Source organism: Mya arenaria, chromosome 10, assembly GCF_026914265.1.
Source record: "Mya arenaria isolate MELC-2E11 chromosome 10, ASM2691426v1".
NCBI classification, from domain to species: domain Eukaryota; kingdom Metazoa; phylum Mollusca; class Bivalvia; order Myida; family Myidae; genus Mya; species Mya arenaria.
In genome coordinates, this window is record NC_069131.1 from 28,740,271 (window position 1) to 28,762,412 (window position 22,142).

Genomic DNA, 22,142 nt, shown 5'->3' on the forward strand with positions numbered 1-22,142 from the left:
CTTTAGGTTGCCATGGCAACCGGGCCAAACAAAATTATGTGAACAAATTTAAGAGAGGTCCATGCAAGGACACTTCAAACCAAATTTGCTGATGATCTATCAAGGGGTTCATGCGAAGAAAATGTTAAGTTTTTTTACTAATTTTAGCTCTGGTGGCCCTTAAAAGGGGCCAAACAAAATTATTTGAAAAGACCTGACAGAGGCCCATGCTAGGATGCTTCAGACTTGAAGATCCATCAAGCAGTTAATAAGATCAAGTTGTTTAAAGGTTTTTCTATTTTTTGCTCTGGTGACCCCTAAAAGGGGCCAAACAAAACCATTTGAAAAAAGTTGGGAAAGGACCATGTAAGGATGCTACATATCAAGTATGGAGTCATTCTGACCTTTACTTTCAGAGGAAAAGATGTTCAGTGACAAGACAATGTAAAAACAAATGACCCCTGAGCAAGGCCAATTTGACCCCGGGACAATAATTCGAATACCTTTGGTGTAGGTCCAATTATATAAGACTATATAAAAATAAATAACTTTCAGGGCGGGGCCAATTTTGACCCTGTGGCAATAATTTGAACAACTTTGATAGAGGTCCACAAGATGATGTTGTATACCAAATATCTAATCTCCTGGCCTTACGGTTCTGGAGAAGAATATTTTTAAAGATTTACTATATAACACTACGTAAAAACAAGGACCCCCTAGGCGGGGTCAATTTTGACCCTGTGGCAATAATTTGAACAAATCTGGTAGAGGTCCACTAGATGATGCTGTATACCAAATATCTAAGCCCTGGGCCTTACAGTTTCGGAGAAGATTTTTAAAGATTTACTATATAACACTATGAAATGAAACTAGTGACCCCTGGGGCGGGGACATTTTTGACCCCAGGAGAATAATTTGAACAAATTTTGTAGAGGACCACTACATGATGACACATACCAATTTTCAAGGTTCTAGGCCTTGTGGTTTTTGAGAAGAAGATTTTTAAAGTTTTCCCTATATAAGTCTATGTAAAACAAGTGACCCCCGGGGCAGGGCCATTTTTGACCCCAGGGGGATAGTTTTAACAATTTTGGTAGAGGACCACTAGATGATGCTATATACCAAATATTAAGGCTCTAGGCCTTGTGGTTTTGAAAAATAAGATTTTTAAAGTTTTTCCTTTCCGTTGCCATGGCAACCAGAGTTCTGCATGGAATTCAATTCTTTGAACAATTTTCAAAGGGGACCACCCAAGGAACATTCCTGTAAAGTTTGGAAGAAATTGGCTAAGCGGTTTATGAGGAGATGTCGTTTAAAGTAAAAGTTTATGGACGGACGACAGACGGATGCCGGACAAATTGTGATCACAAAAGACATTTAAAAAAACATTTACTTATTAATTATTATAGCACTGCGCATAGTAATATACTTTTCATTTTTTCATTCCCCCCCCCTCCCCCCCCCCCCCCCGGGAATATATGGCATACACAAACCAAACTTATACTCTCAATTGTTTCAAATGAACATTATTATTTATTAACTATTTTGATTCAATTAGCATTCACATTTAGTCAAGTCACCATGATTTGCATTTGAATTTTTGCTATTTGTAACATTAGACATACCTTATATACTTCATTTGTACCAAAATTAAACAAATAACGATCTGTATTATAAGATAGCACAATTTGAAAAAAAAAAATACTTTTATTACTTAATTAATTGCTTAAACAATAAACATACATTTTTCCATCCTTTTTGATGAAATTCAAAAGCCATTGCATTACTCTTCATATTGACAAACAAGAAATAAAAATAGTTCATGTATGTAATCATCTATTTTATTTAATTTAAACAATCATTTGATATCATTATAATTTAGTTCTTACAAATCATGTAAGTAATTTCACTTTCAATAAATTGAGAGTTAATTAACAGTCACATGACAAATTCCTTTTATTGGATCTTCAATGTCAGATGGAAAGCTATTATTAAGGACCCAAGTGATGTTTGTTCCTGCATCTGAACTGCCTAAATGCAGCCAATTAGAAATTTTGCATTGAATGTTACATATTTGGGTTAATTAAGGGCTATAATCCCTGTTTCGACAATTTTGAAGATAGAACTTAAGAAAAGTTATTGACTGGCTAAAAGAAAAATATAAATTGAGGAATATAGGCAATGTAATCTTTACAGATATACAAAAATGATTCGCAGATACATATTTAGACTTATCGACATTTTACTTAATATCAAAAGGTTCTTACAAATTATTTATAATATTATTCTTCATATACATACACATTATTTAGTAAACAGTACTGTTTCAACAATTCAAACAAATACATAGTTACAAATCAAATGTTGCTGTATTATGGCAAACACTTGGTGTTCCATCATTACTTTAACTGAACTGGAACCTCAGATCAACCCATAAAGAAATGGAGTCTAGTAACTTCCCACTCGCCTGCCTCTTGGAACAACTGGGCCATGATTTTACCAGTTACCAGTAAGTGTTCTTTTAGACCATCATGTTGGTCAAAAATGTAATCAGACAAATCAAGACTGTCCGTAACTGGAAATCGGACCTGTTTCAATACATAGGCCACACTTTTTTTATCCAACTCCTTCCAAATGATGGGTAGTGACATGGACATTCCTCAATCTAACTTCTGCAGTGACTTCATTCATTCCTTTAGTCAAATACGGACAGTGTGAGCTGTTGAGATAGACAGCTCCTGTGACATCACATTTTATTGTGAAGAATGTCCAGCATAGACGGCTTGTCATCTAATGTAGCTAATATGTCCGCCCGGTCAGCTCAATCGGTAGAGCGTTGGACTCTGAATTGGACAACCCGGGTTCGATTCCCGGGCGGACCAGGTCACCTCTGTTGTGATTGGTTATGAAATCCTTTCTACGACCATTCGCACTGTACCACTGCACCTGGCATGTACAGAAGTTGTCAGTTCCTTGCAGAGGTGAAGGCACCTAGTACTGGTTCTGCCCAGGATAGGTATGCGGTGGTTGAACTGTCACTCTCAGGGACCCTTCAATGTGCTCACGCCAGGACCCGGAGTATAAACTACTAACATCACCACCTGGCAGCCTGCTCTGAAGCTTGTCCATAGCCCCATATGTGTGGCCAGTCATCCATTATCCCCATTTTAATGATAATCTGAAAATAATCCCAAGCACATTTATATGCATATTTATTATATCATATCCGCTTCTATACACTTATCTTCTCTAGGATGTTCAAACAGGCTTGATGTGACAATACAAAATGTGAAGACAAATAAACAGTGAGATACAACAAGTATATTGAATTTTCTGTCTGATTTAAAATGATTTGTAATATAAACAGGACAGGTGAAACTTCCTATTCGACAAATATCTTTTTTTTATTGTTATTTCCAAGCATTTTTTATGATTAGATTATTTAATATTTCACAACTTAAATACTATCAGGAAGTCATAAGATTAACCAGTCTATATATATATATATAATAAATCATATATATATATTTAATATATACAAACAAGTCATTATACAATTGATATACACAAATTAAAAAGGTATTTATACTTCTGAAACACTGTTGCACAAGCCACTGGGCACAAAGAGGTTGATGAAGGTTTTCCTGATGCCCTTTGAGGTTTCCCCACAATAATGAGAAAGATGACCTCTGAGAGAGATGATGGTTATTTCCTGAAACATTAAATTTATACATGTTGTATATAATTTAAAAAAAAGGACACTTGACAATATACAGAATGCTGTACATAAAATTCATAAGTCCTATAAATAAATGCTTTGGAAAAATCCCAGAACGTATAAACAGCAAAACCCAAAACCTCTTGATTTTGTTCTCAATTGGCCAACAGAGGAAGTAATTTTTTTTTTTTTTTTCAAGAATCCATGAAAACCAGTGATATAAAATTGCTGACAAAAAATTAGATCATGCATTTTTCTTTAACCGTTTGTAATAGTTTAACCCACAAAACATTGGCTTTCAAACGAAAATATGCAAATCTGCGATATGATCTATATCAGCAGTCTTTTATCATTGGTTTGCAGATACTTACCCAAAAATTTGCTCTTTCCAAGACAAAAAAATAAAAAAGTTGTAAAAACGGTAAATTTGTGAGAGTGCAGCTTTAATAATAATTAATATATTCTTGTAATGAAGCTGTTATGTGCTAAAAATAGAATCCAATGAAAATAAGCATATCCTTATAAGCCTAGCTTTATATGAATCATCATACAATTTACTGAATCAAATAGACATATAGGCAAATGACTGAAAAGCTTCCATAGTTAAAGCTGCACTCTCACAGATTAAACATTTTGACAACTTTTTAATTTTTGTCTTGGAACAAGCCAATTTTTGCTACAATCCATGGAGACCAGATATATAAGACTGCTGACAAAAAATTAGATCGCTGATTTTTATATTTAAGTTCATAAATTGATGTTTTATGCATTTTTCTTAAACCGTTAGTAAGGGTTTAAGCTCTAAAACATTAATTTTCGAAAATATGAAAATCTAAGATCTGTTTTTTTATCAACAATCTTTGCTCTTTCCAAGACAAAAATAAAAAAGTTGTAAAAATGGTAAATCTGTGAGAATGCAGCTTTAAGAGTATTTTTTAAACTTATAATGAAAGTCATTTGCATTTATTTAATATAAGCATGCAAACTAATGTGTTATTTATTCTGAACTCCTTTATAAAAATGTAGGACAAAACATCCCATGTCATTTTTGACTAAGGGGACAAAACATGTCCAACCCATTAAGACAGGGTTGACAAAACAACCCAGATCATTTTGACATGGTGGACAAAATAACCAGGAAAATATTGGCAGTTCTAAAAGTTAAGACCCCCCTCCCATCCTACCAACACTTGAAAGATTAAAACTAATTGGTCATTATCAAGATGTGTTTTATTACCCCCAATAAACACCCTTTTTCACTTAATTTATTAGGTTTAGAAATGTTACTATGGAGATCTTTATCACAGCACAAGGAAGACACAGTGACTTTAATCATAAGGATTTGCTACAAAGCTACAGTATAATATTAAGTTCAGCATTATGATAATCCTTACTTCAAAACACTCTTCTTAAAAAGGTGTTCAAGGCCAAAATCTAATATTCATATTCATTACAGGCTGCTTTGCATGACAATTATTAATTTTAGATATTTGCTTTAAGCAATTTATTTTTAATTATAAAAACACCTTCTCATAGTTTTCAGTTTTCATCTTCTTTTTGATATTGACATGTTAATATTAAAGGGGCCTCATGTGTTTTTAATATTTACGTTAGTCTTATATTAAAGCTGCAACCTCACAGATTGAACGTTTTGACAATTTTTTTTTAATTTTTGTCTTCGAACAAGCGAATTTTTGCGCAAATATCTGCAAACCAGTGATAAAAGACTGCTGACAAAATATCAGATTGTAGCTTTTCATACTTCCGTCCAAAATTAATGTTTTATGCATTTTTCTTAAACTGTTAGTAGCAGTTTAAGCTATAAAACATTAAATTTGGAATGGAAATATCAAAATCTGAAATCTAATCTTTTGTCAGCAGTCTTTTATCACATAAGCAGGTATTTACGCAAAGAAATTCGAATACATAAAGTTTAAACAAAAAATAAAAAAGTTGGAAATCAATACATACACAAGTTGACTAACATATATTTTGAATAATAAACCTTAAATTACTTTCCAAAGAATACATTTAAGGAAAAGTTACTTACTGAAAACAAGACTGTAACATTGCATGTATTTTAGGTATACGGACATTTGCCCCCCCGGACATTTGCCCCCCCGGATGTTTGCCCCCCTTTTGGACCATGGCGGACATTTGCCCCCCCTCAATGTTCGAGGGGGCGGACATTTGCCCCCCCTCCATTTTCGATGGGGCGGACATTTGCCCTCCCGGTTATATAAGTAATATTCTAGACAAACCTATACCAAAATTGCTTATTAACCAACATAACTCCAATTTGTGTATTTTGCATGTCTTCAATCAAATAAAAGCCACGACATAAGAGAAGGGAGACTACTCGATAATGCGATAACTTTAATAATCTTACAAACTATCAACACCAAACATGTGTTTGTATTAAAGTGCGATCCAACACTACAATTAAAGCAATCCCGATCGCGCTAATTACCTATGTGTGCATGATATCAAAGAAGTGTTAATTAATGAGAAACAATTAAAGCAATCTCGATCGCGCTATTTACCTCTGTTTGCATGATATCAAAGAAGAGTTAATTAATGAGAAACAATTAAAGCAATCTCGATCGCGCTATTTACCTCTGTTTGCATGATATCAAAGAAGAGATAATTAACGAGAAAAATGTGACGTACTTTTGCTCAAAATACAAACTAAGAACACGGGACTCATATAATGGACGTATTTCCTATCACAAATTACAACTCACAATTCACTTCCACGAAGCAACATGGAATTCATTACGAGTAGTAGAGGGGGGGGCAAATGTCCGCCCCCTCGAAAACGGCGGGGGGGCAAATGTCCGCCCCCTCGAAAACGGCGGGGGGGCAAATGTCCGCCATGGTCCAAAAGGGGGGCAAACATCCGGGGGGGCAAACATCCGGGGGGGCAAACATCCGGGGGGGCAAATGTCCTAGAATCGTATTTTAAAGTGAAAACGCACATATTAAATGACTGGTGGATTCTTAAAAATAATGAGATTATGTATTTTAAAAATGTAATCCTTTATACTTTTTACTCTTTCTGTTTTTAAAAAGGATGTAACCCTAACACAATCATTTTATTTTTGGCCCTACTATAACACAATCAAGAATTTAGCCCCACATTCCAGAATGCAGGGCTTAAATTGTGTTATCATTTTGATCACTGACATGACATCATTGACAAAATAAGGATTAAAAAATCTTTGTTTCCGCCCAACTGACCCTATTTTAATCCTTCTGATCCTTTTTTGTTTTTGGTGTTTTGATCAATATGTGCTTTTTTAGTAAAGACCTTAATAATACCCTGATATAGGTCAGTTTGCTAAAGAAACATGGTCCTCAAAACCCCCCACCAAAAACAGTTACCGTATGCCTACCTTTTTTTGATATTTAAATGGAAACTATGAATACTTTTTTTTGGCCTAAGCAACAATTTTTTGTGTGAAGCCAGGTGTGCATACTGTGTATTTTTTACTTAATTACATTGTATTGTCTGCGAATTACCAATATCAAATCCATTGTCCTATTTAACAGGATAATGGTTTTGATATTGGTCCCATGTATTATCATTATAAGAAGTGTAGGAATTTTATTCAAGACCATTTGCAAGATGTGTCATGTTTGGTGTCAATATTATGCTTGAATTATCATATTTTATATTTGTCATTGTTAGATATTTAATTTGTATAAGAAAATGAGAAATAATAAAACCTTTAAAGTTTTTTCCTCAGTTGGTAAGAATTACACCTGTTGTTGTTGTTGGGTTAATAAAAGTCTGCTTGCCTATGGCTCCATTATGGCTTGACCCTGTCACACCCCCTAGTGTGACTGAAACATATTTGTGAGGCCAAAGGGGGATCCACCTACATTGAATGTCAGTATTTGTTTTAGCTCCACCCCTTTTACTTGACCTGACATCGCCCCTTTCACTGAACCGGACATCTGATTGGCTGAATGAATATGCCTTTTAAAGGTTTCCTTGTGACTGACAGCCCCCACCCCCCACAGAGAAAGACTGGTCATTTGAGACAATCACAATCATATTTTGAAAAGGGGGCTATATGCATGACTATGAATTGGCTTGTAATTGATTTAAGATAATGATCATTATCTGCAGTTATGCACTTAAATTCATAAAAAATTCATGTTCCTTATACTATGAAAATTTTGGAAGAAATACATGACTGTCAATTAAGAATTGAGCTTAATTTCCATGTAAATATCCTTAAATTGTATAACATGTCGAAGGCAAAATGTAGATTTTCACAGATTGATACAATTGCTCAAAGGCAATTGTTCATTTTTTTCAAGATAATGACATTAATAGAAGGTTTCTACTTTGTGTAAGGTTTTCTGAATTTAAACATTTTTTTTGTCTTCAAGTCTCTTAACATTACCAAATAAAAAGAACTGTCCTCCAGTTTGTATTATGTAGAATAAGATGTAATTTGGAAGTAACTGTAATTTGTTACAAAGATGGTTTAATCAAAACTTAATGAAAATCCCACATTGATTTCGTACATTTATATATATATATATATATTAATACATATAGCCCGGAATAGTTGTAGCCCGGAATTATAGCTATTCTGGTTTTCCCAACCTAATCCTACGGTAAAAAAAACAATTAAACCGTTGTAATATATACACGTTACTTCAGAAACAATAGAGTCATTGGACTGTTACATGAATTTCAATAGCTCGAAATTCACCTTTTATTTGTTACCGGCATGGGAAAACCCAGTTATGTTAATTCCATGCTATATGTATTAACATAACAGGGTTTTCCCATGCCGGTACAAATAAAAGGTGAATTTCGAGCCATTGAAATTCGTGTAACAGTCCAATGACTCTATTGTTTCCTAAGTATAATTCCGGGCTACAACTTTTAAGAGCATATACATATACTATCACACTCATCTGATATATTGGGGATTAAATTTATGTACCAGTACATTATCTTACAGAATGATAGTGATAGTCATTATCAAACTATTATCCTGATTTATAAGTAAGTTGTTGAGTGAAAACTATTTTTAAATTGAGACAATAAGGTGGATGACATGTTAAGTTATTGAAAGCTTTGAAGATTTTATACAAAAGTTATAAGTTGTCTCAATTTATGATTTCGAAAAACCATTAAATTGGCAGGCCTAGCATCATAAGCCACTCACAGACTTTGATGGAATTGGTAGACAAAAAATAAATATTTACTTTCTTAGTGTTGCAATGCAAAAGATACTGGGCCTACTTTCTATCGAGTAAAACATTCTTAATATATAAAGCTTTTTTCCATTTGCCAAATAAAGGAAAATTATTTGAACTTGATTATTTTTTATCCTGACTATATAATTATTTAGTCTTTAAAACAGACTCTCTTCCTTTTAAACTCTAAAATATCTTTAAAAATAAAATAGAATACATTTAAACCCATTAAGATTTAATTAATTATTTAAACAGGCCAGTCTGCACTGCTTTTTCAGTAAGGATTTTAGTCAAAATCATATTTGTAAGAACAAGACAGTACACCATAGGTAATTATGACCCCCCCCCCCTCCCATAATTATGCATATTATGCATATTTGTATACATGTATTAGCTAGACAATATACAACGATAAGTGTATTGTATATATTAGTGAGCAAATAAATGCATTAATAAATAAATAAATACAGATTTATACCGGTAAATAGATTTATAAATATAAATATTTTAGGAAAGATAAACATTAGATAAAACATATTATCAAAGCCTTTCTTAATAGCCATATTGTATTGGCTGGTGGGGTTACTCAAAATTACCGTGCATGGTCCGCTTACAACCAATTAAATATTTTCAATTATAAGCTCTGAGAATGATTCATACAATCTTTGATATGATGTCAGTTTTTTTTTTACATGGCATGGCTTGACTTGATCAATATAAATTTTGTATTATATGACTTGCACCATTCACATGACTTTTCATATATATTTCATATATAGTTTTGTGTGATAATAGATCTTTGATCTAAATTTGTGATTCAAAACTTAAAGATACATATATATATATATATATATATATATATATATATATTTACTGCTTCGGAATCACACTTTACACACAAGACATGTTAAAATGGATTATTGTACTCACTGTTTTTTAATTTAAGTTTATTCATCAAACTCTGTCACTCTAGCTGTCTCTGTATTATCAGCATCACACATCAACTAAAAAAATAAATAATAAGAATTATAACAAGAAAGGTTCAAGTAGTTAAAAATATATGGGCTGTCATTGGACATAATATAACAATTTACCATGATTCCATGAAATATTTTTACAAACTAGCAAAACCGAACTCTTTAGTATTTTTTTTACATCTTTGTGAGATTTTGCATAAAGCATCTATCTAATTCTTTGTTAATTTACCACATTAAAATTAAAATATATTGATTAACTGTACTTTTATTTATTTTATAACTATCTTATATGTTGTGCACCAGTCAATTGTAACCACGGCGCCCCCAGGTCCGGGGAATAGCGGGGACTTTGACTTTTGGTCCAGCCAATCCTGGGTCTAATCCCCCTCCCCTGCGGGGACGAACTGATGGTAAAACCCCCGCCAAATGCCCCCGCACACCAGAGACTCTATATAAGGCCCAATCTCGGCTAAATTTGGCTCAAAGACAAAACCACCGCGGTCACCCGGCCCTGCGTGGCCACATAGAAAGTAAAAACACGGCCCATTTCCCCGACTATTCCCGGTATACCCCCGGACCTGGGGGGGGGGGGGGCGTGGTTACAATTGACTGGTGCATTGGTTATAATAACTGAGAGGCCTCAAAGATGCTCACATGACTGTGACATTTTGACCTTTTAGCAGATTAGAACAAAGAAAGGATTTTTAAGAAATAATTACTCAATGAAACAGAGTGAAACTTTATTCAGGGGCTATACACCGTATGATGAAATAGCGAAAGAAGAGAAAATTGTCGAAAACTGACATGAACTTGGTATCAATGTGTACAATGCATTGAAACTAACTAATTGAAGTACCACATAGTTTACAATTAATTAATTTTTCACATTTTTGTTTCCATTAAATTATCGATGTTATCACTTAATGTTACCAAGCTAGGTATATATTAAATTAAATAGACAAGTGTAAACTTTCGTAGCAGTGGATACAACACTGGACTGCAATTTTGGCGACCACAGTTTGAACCCGGTCTCTGTTATTTTTTCTTTACATTTTGATATTTTTTTTAACAATTATGATATCAAAAGGATAAACATTTTATTGAATAATTGTCCTGTATACTGGGACTGACCCTACTGTTTGTATAGTCCATTGGTTAAAAAAAAAAGAGAAAAAATAATTGTAAAGTGTGTGTTTAAGGTAGCACTACCCTAATGAAAACCTCCACTTGAAATGCTTCATTTTAATGCCTTATCCTTTAATGTTAAGCACATACCTACACATCTTTTGTGGGTTCATGTGAGCAGTTCAACTTCAAAGCAACCCAGAAGCATCTTTTTATTTTCCATTTCATTAGCTTACATTTTTCAACAGTAGTTTTATTAAAAAATAGTTATTTTCTTATACCGAAGGTAAAACATACTGGTTTTTTTTTGCATAATGTTCCAAAAAGGTTAAAGATATTTCATATTGATAAGGAACAGGTCATGAGTATTTTTTGAACTTGTTGATATCGCTGTAAAATGACATTCACAAGGACCCATTTTTTATGATGTCAAAACATTGTGTTAAAATTTTAATTACTATTTAAGTACAGTTTGATTATATTTGTTGATTTGACAGTAAAATTCTTCTAAATTTTAAAACCAGGAAATGATACACATAATAATAAGAAATTATCAAGCTGATCATAGTTTGAAATGATGCCCATAAGGGGTATTCTACCTTTAAATATACATGCAGTTTAAAAAAACCTTAAAAGATTCGTAAAGATATTACTTAAACGTTGTTCCTCAATGCTGTTATTATATATGCCTAACAAAAAATAAAACAGCTTTCCTTGTTTTAGGTGCGGGGGAAAGCAGAGACTTTGTCTGAAATAGCTCATTTTGAACTAGTTTAATACTCTTTAGTCAACTATATTAAATAAGTAAATTCTTACACAATTTTAGTGGGAAATGCGCCATCTCTATCCCCCCTTGCTACAATAATGCACCAGTCAATTGTAACCATGCCCCCCCTCAAGGTTCGGGGAATAGCCGGGACTTTTACTTTCGGTCCAGCCAACCCAGCTAAATCTTAGTAGACCAAAGAATTGTATGTTTACGGATTTTTTTACGTTTTTTGATATGGCAAATCCTTCACGTACAAATTGTTTAGTATCAAAAGTGGGTAGTTATTCCGATCGGGATTCCGGGTTAAAGCATTTAACATCTCAAAAATATCATAAAACAAGAAATATTACCAGATTATGTTATTTTATATCAGTTCCATACATAAAAATGTCATATTCTACGAATAATTATGAGTTTGACGTGTTTTTTTCATTTCTTGCTGTCAAAACATAGCAATATATACATGAAGGGCACCTGCAAGGCTTCAGGGCACAATTTTTAAACAATCAGAACATTTCGGCCATGGCTGAGTTGTTACGATTGTATTTACGAGGTCTATCTAGAAGCTTGTCAGTGGCGGCCGAGTTATTACGATTGGGTCGAGTTGTTCCGCTTGGCATAATTGTTGTCTCTGTCAGTCAACTTTCGTTTTATTGGAAAGGTAAATAATGTGTTTTAATGCAAAATAACTTTTCACTTACATGGTAAAATATGAATAAAAACCTTTAGGCCAGAGTTTTTTTATCTTTAGATTTACGGGAGATTTTTCAAAAAGTTGGGTAAGGAGGAGGAAATAAAAATAAAAATAAAATGCATAAAATGTCCCAAAGGAGAAATAAATAAAAATAAAACGGATTTTCTCCGATTTTTTTGATTTTTTAAATCTTCTTATATCATGAAGATAAAACACACCTTGCATGTGTCAGCTATTTCATAGGCTGAAAAAAGGGTGATAGATCACCATAAAGTTTCAAAAGCATAATTAAAAGATCCTTTTAATGACTGAAAATTTTGACCTCAACACTGTGAGTTCAAGTGCTCATTGAAATTAATTGTATATATTTGTTCGAATGCATCTATGCATATGAGGTGCATATATTATCAACCCATGGATTTTATGAAACATGTCAGTGTAATAAAGAAGTTTAAATGGCCAATTCTAACCTTTTGCCCACAATATAAGCATATCCTTTCCATTGTGAAGTAATCAAACATTGAACACAGTTTCAGACACGGTATAATAAGGAGGTCAAATGTGTTTTTCTGTCTTTAACGAAATAGCACCGTGACAATTTACCGTGATGTGGTTTTTATATAGAAAATATAACCAAAAAAAGTAGAAGCCCTGATGGAAATTCCTCTTCACTTCAAAGTTTGACAGGGCTTACGGATTCACAGACAGTCAAAATCTACATTTATGTACTTCACCAAAGAAAATTCGGGAGCATTAAGATAAATTCTACAAGTGTTATATGTTTCAAAAAACCAGGTCTAAGAACTGATTTAAGAATCAGTCCTGAAAAATATCCTTCTAATTCCAGCTATGCCCGTTGGCAATAAGCAACGGATAAGTTTGACTTCTTGCACTGACTGCCAGATATCTTATGTTCAGATTTTTTCTGTTTTATCGGAAACACACACTATGTTATTATTACATCATTTTCAGTATTCTATAACGATTTAAATTCTTAATCATTATTAAACTAATTAACAACTACGAATATCACGATACCTTGTGTTTTTCTCTTCAAATATGTGATCGTGAAGCAGTGTGTTCAATGCTCCCCAGAGTCAAATTCAGAAAAAAATATCCATTTTGACTATGATGAACACGATATCATTTTGCAGTTTGTGTTTGTCAGAAGCTATACATTTTTGCGCTGTAATCCAATTCATCCTTGTTAATATACGACGTGCGCCAAAGACTTTTAATAGACAATACAACCCACGAATTTCTGTCTCCTTATTTTGACCGGAAGTTTCGCAATCATTCCACGAAACGCGAACAACATACTGAATCTACAAAAAATCACAATAAACACGCTCTAAGTTCACCACGGTTTGATTTAAATAATGAAACATAAACATCGGAACGTTTTTGTAGTAAAACATTTCTATATAGCTGCAGAAATTGTGAGAAATAAGGGGTATGACAAAAAGTACTTTCACTTTTGACAGGACGTTGTTATGGTAACGGGTACCTGTTCTGTTTCCCCCGCGTATTTCCGACTGGTGTACGTGGTTTGTGCGGTAAGAGACCGATAATGAATGACAATTGGTACACCAGTTGGTTCTGAGATATGGGTTATAGAACACTAATTTTATTTTTTTCTTAACATTGGAGCAACGTTCGTCGGAAAAAATAAAAATAAAACTACGAAAATGAATTTTATTTTTATTTGGGTTTTGCAATATTTAGGTACGGCGCTCCCGTAAATCTAAAGATATAAAAACTCTGGCCTTATGATCAATTTACACCATAAAATACTTCACTTAATACAATTTCAATATTTTTCAAAACACCCCCGGTTTTTGCACAAACCTGTTAAGACGTTACTGGCTAAGGTCACAAATCCGAACACTTTCTGATGTTTTTTACAATTATCTTGGAGAGTTTATGTTGTAGTAAGTTAAACTTTGGTATGAAACATCTTTGGTTCATGAGAAAACAGCTGTCAAAGTACAGATTCACGATCTTGTCAATATTATGTCGAAAATCGTTCATTTTATGGACAGTAAATCACCCTTCAAATTACGCTATGGAGGGCACAAATACCGAACACTTGAAAAGCGAAAATACATGGTCATACAATTATAATTAAAAAGTATGCTATATTAAATAAACACTTAGCTGCAAAGTGATTTATTGTTTCCGAGGTTTTTTCAAAACATTTGCTTCAAATGTAAACCGTGATTTCTATTTATAAATATCTTAACTGCAAAACCTAAAGATGTGCGTGCGCCCTCTGATGTCATTCCCCCATGTGCTACATTTTGATCTTTAAGCGTATAAACATTGAATGGCATTTTTTAGAAAAATACTTAACAAAACAAGATGAAACTTCGCAAGTGTGACCAAGGCAAGCCTCTGTATTGATCTAGATCATCGAATAATCGATCACGGTAAACAAACGCGTGTTTTAGCCGGTGTTCGGGATTTGTGCCCTGTTCGGAAATTTACCGTCAACCAGTAAGGATTGGAAGAATGTATTACACGTCTATAATTTTAGGCTGGGGGGGGGGGAAGCTACAATAATGAGCGATTAGGGATACTTTTTTATTATTTTGACATTTCATGTGTATCACTGTAACTGTCATAGTCTAAAAATCGTCAAAAGACTCATTGACGGTCATTTAGGTGGACTATGGGGGGGGGGGGGGCATGGCTACAATTGACTGGTGCAACCACTGGGACACCATTTTTTATTATTTTGATATTTCTTAAAATACTCGTTGACGGCTATTTAGGCAGAGTATCCCCACTCCCTGTCGAAGTGTGGATAAGAAGAGGCCTGTTTCAAGTGAACGTTCTTTACGAGATGTCCTACTTCTTGACTGTCTATATATTAAAAAATCAAGACAAAAAATTAAATGGAAAAAATAAATGACTTACCAATGGGTGTTTGAGATATCAATTTGGCACCACTTTAGTGCCATTCATCGCTCTTCAAACCTCCATAAAACAAAATCATTCAATCTTAACGCAGATGGTATTGATTACTGTGACATGTTTGTGTTAAACCGGTTTGAACGTACATTCACTCGAGTAATAAAGATGCACTCTTAAGTACTCCCAGATAAGGTTTACCACAATTAATAATATTGTTTCAATATTCCTAAAAGGATGAATAAATGTCGAAAACAATGGTTCTTATAAAGGATATCGAGTTAAATTTGAAAGAAATGAGCATTACACACGGTATTTCTACCTTATGAGACTATAGTAGACCACAATAAATCTTTTAGCATTTGCCAATCATTTAATACTTTTTGCGCTTTCTGCTATTAAAAACACGGTTACAATATTGTTATCAGTAATAAATATTTTCAATAAATGCATTATTTAGTATGTAGTTAAAGGTTTATCAGTCACAATTGATGTTTGTTATATATGTGTATGTATTGATTTTGAATAACAGTGTCACTGAACAAAAAATAATTAAACAAATTTACGCAATTTCACAACCTAAAAGGTTGGTCTGTTTTTTCCAGTTTTTCTGGATTACCCTGTATCACCTACCTCGAAACGAAAAGTTAACTTGGACGACATCGGTACGTTGTGGTTGGGGGGGGGGGGGTATACTTAAGCGACGATGTTAACCATTGCTTCAATATTTATGCATGCATATGTACTTGTTGGCATTTTGGGTGCCTCATTTCTACCTCAAAAATGCTCAACCAGGTATGAGTTTATTGTATAAGTTATAGCTCATAGTTTGTAAAATGTGGTTCTTTAGCAGATTTGTTTTAAATACGAAATAAAAGGTGTTGCTTCCAAGGTATGCATGATCAAAATATTCATAAATTATGTATGAGTCCCTTTTGCTGAGTGGTTATGCTATTTATTTGTCCTTGACGTAACAAGCGTAGGTTCACCCCTGATTAAAACAAGACTTTATTTTCATACTTTCATTGTATTTTGTTCTGCAATTTAGTATCAAAGAGTTAACTAATTATTTCAGACACATTACCTGGAAAATGATTATTTGGTGCCAATGAGGTACGAGTCCCTTTAAGAATGACAAAGTGTTTTTACAATCAGCTAGATAACAAATTCAATTTTTTCCACATATACAAGATTATTTACAAGTAATCATCATATGTGTATTTTTGCTTCACTGCTATCTTGTAGGATGACTGGCTTATATACTACTACCGGGTATGTAGTAAAGTGACACCATGGCATTAATTGCCAATAGCGTTTATTCTGTAATGCAAAATTCACCAGCCTTATATTTTTGTACAGTTCGATATTTTTTTCTAAAACATATATTAGTATTACTGTTTGAGGAAGGCATTTCATGGACACATGATGCATGTTAACATTCTAAAATGCCTTCCAGCATTTTTAATGGTGTTTAGCTTGGACCAGCTCAAAACCAAATAATAGGGGTTGGAAAGTCTTTGGTTTAGGAGTTAAAAAGTCTTTAATATGGTTATTAAAATAATTCAACTAGGGGTTGAAAAGTCTTTGATATAGGAGTTTAAAAGTCCAAACAGGTAGGGGTTGAAAAGTCTTTGAAATAGGGGTTTAAAAGTCTATGGGTTGAAAACTGAAAAGGGTTCTTTTTTAGGAGGGTTGAAAAGCCTCTTGGGGTTGAAAGGTCCTGCTCCCCTGCAGAACAGTGTGTATGAAATAAACTATTATCTTAGGTAAAACATTTCATATGGATTTCCATCAATTAATTACATCTTCATTGAAAATCAAGAAAATGGTACATTTTTTGTGTAAAGGTACTGACAACCGAAATAACATTTTCAAGCGTAAAACTGAGTATAGCTTTGGTCCCAAAATGAATAAGTTCTTAGTCGTTTGTAACCACAACTTAATCGATTAAAAATGGCGTCTGAGGAGATGAAACTAGTGTAAAGATATTTAAAAATTGGAATTTGTGTCACTGGTTGAGTAAGAATACTTCAGGTAATTTTTGATATGATTTATTGCATTCAAATTCATTAAAAGATGCTTAAATCTTATCGCTAAGATATCGGCACAGAAGTATTAGCTTGGAATTGGATGGATACAATGTCAGGACACAGGTAAACAATAAAACTAAACTTCAAATATATTCCTAAATAAATAAATAGGTATTCTTTTAAGAGATTTAGGAAAGTTGAAATAGTTTCCCATTAAAATTTATTGCCAGAACCTCCAATTGGATTAAGCCCATTGCCAATGTTACCAATTGGAAGATTCCAATGGGACAATGTTCCAATTGGAGTTTACCAATTTCCTGACTTTTCCCATATTGAATTGTGGGAAATATCCAATTGGAAAAATTGGTCGACGGGATTTTTTTTTACAAAAAATGATAAAAAGTACTATAAACGCACTTTTTCTAGATAACATTTTAACCATTAATGATAATGATTGTTATTTATCACTAATTCCTTTTTTGAAAATGTGGGAGAATTTTCCAACAAAAAAAGTTGGGCTGATTTTCCAATTGGAAAAAACCATTTTCCAATGGGAAGGCCATTTTCCAATGGGATTTCCATTGGAAAAGTTGACTTTAAATGCCAAAAAAACATATTTCTAAATTTAATTTCAGGAAACAAAAAATATCTCTTATGAGTATTACCTAACACATTTTAAAAATACAAAAATAAAAAACATTGGGTGAAAAATAAAAAAAATAAGTTTGCAAAAATTCCGGATTTGCAAACTTAATCCGGATGCTGTTTCACCATAGATTTGACAATAATAACTCCCACTTCTGATTAAAACGCTGTGAATTTAGTGCGAAACTATATATATATATATATCAATTTAAAATACGCATAAACATGAACATTATGTTTTGAACATTCCAAATCGTCTTTTTGATAATTTGGATAAATATCTACGATCACTTTTTACTGTTACCGTATTTGCTACACGTATTATGTATTATTGTTAGGGCTAAATGGACCTCATTTCGATCTAAATTGAATCTGCTTTATTTCATGTTAAACATTATCTCAAACAAAGCATTATCTTTTTGGTCATTTGAACTAATATTATCTGTAAAAATGTAATTTGTTGTCTCTGTTCTACCTTTTTCTAATTGTATTTCCTGGTTTACTAATTAATAGCCGTAATTGTATTATAATTCCAGGAAACAGGAAACTTGTAGCGCTTGTATTACATTTCCTTAAAGAGATTGATTTATTTAAATGGAAGAAATGATACCATTACTAAAGAGTTTAACAGCTATCTGCTGAATATTCTAAATATTGTAATGGTCTCTGATCATGCTCCACCAATTGCTTTACACAGATTATTAAAAAAACCCGGACTAAAGTTTATTTGTTAAATGATATGTGTTACTATGATTAGTCTAGTCCGATATTTACAAATATCCCCAGTGGTTAAGACTTTGCTTTAGCTCAAATTGTCACAATAAGGTACTTAACCCGCTCAAGAAATGTCCTTACTAGTTCGTGTCAAAATAATTTTGCCTGAGAGTAGGATCAACGGAGTTGAATAAACCCGATTGGGATAAGCAACTTTTGTGCGACGAAAACTGAAAAGGTTTTGCATCATAACACCTATAGCAAAACCAATTAATGGACGCTTTTTCTACTCCAAGCTGAAATATTCACACCTTATTTGTTATACTTAATATCCAAAAAGATTTCTCAAAATAGATGTGATAAAGTTGTAACTATGAACATTCCCGAACTATGTTAAACAGTAAACCTGCCTATTTAAACAAAGGAAGCTTACTAATAACATTTCAAAGTATTTGTAACATGCTTTATAAAAGATACATTAAAACTTTAAGCTGTATTTGACGTATGACTTATCCATCTGTTTATAACGCCATATACAAAATGCTATATTGAAAAGCTTAACATGAGACTAAGATTTGATTGGTACTAGTAATGATAAAATTTCGTCTAGTGATTTTCATAAATTGTACGTGTAAATGATGTACCATTCTGAATTGTATTCATTTGTCTGCAGATAGAGTTGGGATCCCTAATCAATAAAGTACTTGGCGTTCACCTATAAGTTTATTGTTATTTCTATTTATATTAAGTTTCTTCAAGGTAATGCATACTTTGATAAGATTTTGCTTTTTTTCTGTTTCCTTTATACAGGATTGTTGGGATAAGAGTGAGGCTGTGCACACCAACTGGTTTAAACCTACAGTAAATTTACATGTTATTGGTCATTCAAAGGCGGTACCTAACAATCCTTGATAAACACACCTAATTTTTATTTAGCATATATGATATGTGTTGTTTGTTGAGTTTGGTGTTGTTGTTCTCTGTTTCTTGTTTGTGTTTGTCATTGTTTTGTTTGTGTCATATGGCGATGGCATTTACCCTGTGCCATTAACGGGGTTTATGTTTAAACTTTGCTACTGTGCTTATTTCTGTAGATTTTATATAAATAATGAAACTATTTTTTTATCAGGAAGAACCAAACCTACGAAAATCGGCTGTCGACGATATCCCCTTTATTATAATAATTCGAATTTCACGATTTTATCTGATGAAAATAGAAGCAACTTGGTGAACAACAGTCTATCGATTTGATATGCAATAATGTTTATGTTACCATGAGTTACTAAACATGACAGTTTAACTTGGAATCTTATTATCGGAAATTATCCCTTTTCATAAAACCTAAGTATCAGTTTGACACTGTTACTAATTAATACTAATGATAAATGCAACACTATAAACGCATTTATAACCGTTTCAAGGGCGATCCTTTATTTAAAATGCATTAATTGTACAGGCAAACAATGCATATATGATATCTTACTGATTGGGGTAAAAACATCCGGCCCGAAAGCACAAGCGAAATTCGGTAACGAGGCTTGCTGAGTCATTTACCCAGCAGCGTGACAGATGGTTAGGATTTTAACCGGACTGGAAACATCATTGGTGTAAACAATGTTTATTGTATAAAGTAAATTTATCAAATACATAAACTGCATGAAGGATAATTAAGGAGTTAGAAGATCGCTTAGAGCTAATATTTTAACCTAAATGCTTTGGAAACATCATTGAAAAAGATGTATTTTTTACAAATACCTTAAAGTATCCATTTGGGAACAAATTGACGATAAAGCATTTCTTAACATTTCGCACAAAGACCGCGTGCGACGTTGTTAACTGATGACATGATGCGTTAAATGTTTCCCCTTAACATTGCGTTCCTATGAAATTTAATGGCAATCTTCGCAGAGACTTAATAAGTTGTTTTATAGTAATGTTCAATAAATGAATAGTGTTTTCCAAAAAGGAATACATAACGTGTTTTTATCTGATCTGATCTGCCTTAACACTTAATTCTCACACAAGTAATTGGATGTTTCTCTAATTCAAATTCCATGCCTGCTCTACATCCATAATCTTAACTACTTTTCGGGATTTACGGCTATTTACAGAGAACCTGTCATTTTCCAAATAATTACTTTTGAATCCGCCATATAAGTTCTTGTAATGCGAATGACAATATTTTAAGAAGACGAAAGAAATAACATCCTAATTAGCAATGACAAAGTGCTAAATTCTAATGCAGAAGATAATATACAAATCCTTGACTGAATAAAACGTGATTAAGAATTTATATGCTTGAATTCAAACAGTAAACTTAGCAATACACCAAGCAATTGATTTAAATTCAGGTATCATATAATGTAAGAATATAAACATGAGAGAATATAATCCTTAAGCCTCGAGTGATATTATATTTAAAGCTTTCCTATATACGCCATTACACCCAATGTACGCCTCAAGAGACATAAATTTAGAAAATTTCTAATATACGACATTTCCCTCATTGCAACCTTCTATTTGTTTTAAGCCAAAGCATTTATTTTGAGAAAGATAAAGAATAAAGTCGAAATCAATCCGAATATCTGCGTAAAATCATGTATTTTTGAAATTATTTTCCGACCTTTCTAATTTCGTCGATATAATTTGTCATGCTTGAAGGATTCTTTTTTTCACCAAAAGTGAATAGAGTTATTCAAGTTTGTATCAAGATAAGTATTCCTTTAAACAATATTCCTGGAAAGGTATTCAGCATCTGCGTTAGAGAGTTTTCTTGTTATCCTATGTGTTGTGTCGATATCTATTGATGTTATTTGCCGGTTGTATACTATACACAATAACGTTCTGTTTCACTTTTTATTGTTTTTCTCTATTACAACATGTGCTTTAACTATAACGATATATTCGATTGTCACACCGGAGCATAAGGTTATACACCACTAAATATAACGGAACAAGTTCCATCAATCGAGTTAGAACTAAACTGTATACCTTCTGAACACTATGTATGGTTTAACTCGCGGTATTTAGTAGTTTGTTTCTAGGAATGGAGTTCAAAATTGTAACACACTTCGGATGAAATGTACAATTTTTGAAGATAAACATTCATTGAATGATACCTTAATAACACACATAACGACCGTTGTCTATAAGTTAAATCAAAATATCGGTTTGCTTCAGATACACAATAGAACTTCTATTGATGTCAGGTTTGCTTCTATTCGACGTTTTGCGTCACCTAATACAGATCTCCAACTGTAAGCGACTATGGCAAGATTGACTTTTTTATTATTCATTTACAAATTATAACAAGTTCTCCAGAAATGTGTAATAAGTTAAAAGAATTTTAACTGTC

General features: G+C 33.0%; 1 long non-coding RNA gene across 1 annotated transcript; it reads right to left on the reverse strand.

Moving 5' to 3' along the window:
• Nucleotides 1-1,453: 1,453 nt before the first annotated feature.
• LOC128206245 (uncharacterized) lies at nucleotides 1,454-15,505 on the reverse strand. The gene is made up of 4 exons (XR_008256420.1): nucleotides 15,405-15,505; nucleotides 9,851-9,924; nucleotides 3,569-3,691; nucleotides 1,454-3,157 (listed from the first exon to the last, which is right to left on the reverse strand). It is a non-coding gene; the product is annotated as an uncharacterized LOC128206245 (long non-coding RNA).
• Nucleotides 15,506-22,142: the final 6,637 nt, after the last annotated feature.